A 2,853-nucleotide genomic window follows, 5' to 3' on the forward strand; every position below is an offset into this window, starting at 1 on the left:
GGGTCTAACAAGGACACAACGGGGTTATGATTCGGTGATGGTAGTAGTAGATCGGTTTTCAAAGATGGCACATTTAATCCCTTGTACAAAAACCAGCGATGCCACTCATGTGGCCTACTTGTTCTTCACAGAGATTGTCAGGCTACATGGTATACCTAAGTCCATTCTTTTTGACAGGGACATGAAGTTTACAGGGCACTTCTACCGCACCTTGTGGAAGAAGATGGACACGCAGTTAAGTTTCAGCTCTGCTTATCACCTACAGACTGACGAGCAAACAGAGGTGATAAATAGGAGCTTGGGGAACTTGCTATGAAGTTTGATCGTGGAAAATTCACGAATGTGGGATTGAGTACTTGCCCATGTGAACTTTTCTTACAATGACTCACCTAATCACAGCATAGGTTACAATCAATTTCATGATCTAATATGGCATGCATCCTCACAAAGTGCATGAGTTACGAGATCTAGGACAACAGGAAAGACATAGTGTTGATGGGGAAGATTTCACCAAAGCAATGAATGATCTACACGAGCAAGTGAAAATGAAGTTGCAGGACAACAGTCAAAAGTATAAGCAGTGGGCAAATTTAAAATGGCAAGAGGTACAATTTAATGTGGGGGATGAAGTCCTTGCGCATTTACACAGGGAACATTTTCATAGAAGTGCATACAAAAAATTGAAGTACAAAAAGATAGGCCCCTACAAAATTCTTCAGAAATTTTTAGCCAATGCTTATGAATTACAACTGCCACTAGGAATAGGCATCTCACCCATCTTTAATGTAGCATACCTGCTTCCATACACTGCTGATCTAGAGGAGGATAGTACAACACGGCCTACATGGCACACAAGAAGGAAGTGAGACTTGGATGAGACAAATGCCTTACGCTTAGCCCCTTGAGATCGAAAGGACCCTCAACACTCAAGTGGCCAAGCGAACTCGGCAGAAAGAATATCTGCAATATCTAGTCAAGTGGAAGAACTATCCCATTGAGGACAGTTCACGACTTAACACCAAACAGATACAACAGGTAGGCTATTCAGTCGAGAAGCTCATGGATGGGAGTCATGAATCTTTCTGATCCCAAGAGCCTGATACAGGAGCATCCAGCTAAGGGCACCCTAACCGGGTGTTGGTCTCAGCTGAGGAGAAGAGGTTCATTATATTTTAGGTTTCATTTATGTTTGCTAATTAAAAACAGTGTAGGAACTTGTTTTATTTTATTGTCAGCTAATACGTATTTAGGGACAACACAGTTAGGTGGAGGTGCTTACAACCACACTATTGGTTTGTATTTCTTTTCTTTATTTTACAATTATTTATTTTTGAAAAGAAAACAACAACAGAAATAAATATATTTTCTATGTATTCCATAGAACGAGAAAACTAAAACAGCAAGATAGTTATCAACTGTGTAACTAAAGAAACAACTGCAAACAATTTGCATAACTGTATTGTCACATTACAAAAAGAATGTACCACGGTGTGGAAGGGGTTAAACATTCCATCACAAAAGAATAATACAAAGAGAGATATTTTTCATTCCTAAATCCATCTGTCTAAATATTGTTTTATTATCTAATTTCTATCATCTGTAACATGAAGACAACTATATAGTTTACCATAAATCCTTCCAGAATGAACAGAGATGAAGTTCTAGTAATCAAGTGACAAACAAAGATACAACTTCAACAATAGAAGATAGACAGAGGCACAATATCAATGTAGAGACTGAGCATACAATTCCAGTCATATCGATAAACTACAAAAGTACTAGAGTGCGCTACAGGCGAAGCCGTTCATTAAACAAATACAACCACAAAGAATAGCATTCATAAAAGAGGTAATACTGTAAATCAAAGATTTCTTTCATTCATTAAAAGCTTTACAATATCAAAACTTTCGTTTAAAATATACAAATACAAGTTCTAAAGTCTAGCGACCCTAAGGCCGAGCAAACCCTCCTCCGGGAGCAAAACGAAGAAACGAGGGTTAGGGTTATAATCATAAAATCATTTAAAACCATTGAAGAATCAACGAAATCAAATACAACTGAACCCTAAGGTCAAATTTCCATCAACCAAATGAAAATACAACAGATACCTAGGTCGACCGACTACACTACGGAAGGAAACGACTAAACAAACCCTTGACTAAACAAGTTGTAGTACGGAATGATCCTACCAGTTCCATTCGAGGGAAGGGCGGTGTAGTAGTCCAACCAGAAGTCACAACGACCTGCACAGAGACCATAACAAACATTAGCATCATCAACTGAAGGTTGAAGGAGAAAATGGACAACTAACAGTAAGGGAGAAGAAACACCGAAAGGACTTACTAGTTCAATAGCCAATGCTAGATGAAGGAACCCACACTTGGGTCGCGGCCATTGCAAGAACCCTTGCTCGCAAGGAGTAGCAACTGTTAGCAAACAAGAAAAACTTTGGAGACAACATTTAGCAAAGAATGAGTTAATACCTTGCCAGAGTTGAGTGAAAGCAGAGGAAAGAGTCCCTTTTGAGGCCACAACCTGTGTTCACAATATGCAGACAAGTCAAACAACAAAATAACCATACAGGCAGCTGAAGAAACCATTAAGAAATCCCACTAGAATGCGTGAGGAATGAAGGAGAGAGAGTGAGCATCGGGCCACCGAGAGAGCAGAGAAACCCTCACAACAAATCCAACAATCAAGTGCTAGAGCCGAGCTAACGAGAATGTGAACACAAAAATTGAGCACAGTTACCCACTTACCAAAAGAGAAGCCCATAATTGGCGTGAACAGAGTATCAGCTTGAAATAGTTATAGTCACCCACAGAACCGATGAGCAGAGCTCTCACACCAAGG

The sequence above is a fragment of the Pinus tabuliformis genome, chromosome 3_2 (genome assembly GCF_031772625.1).
Source record: "Pinus tabuliformis cultivar Carrire ecotype Pingquan chromosome 3_2, CPIR1, whole genome shotgun sequence".
Classification (NCBI taxonomy): Eukaryota; Viridiplantae; Streptophyta; class Pinopsida; order Pinales; family Pinaceae; genus Pinus; species Pinus tabuliformis.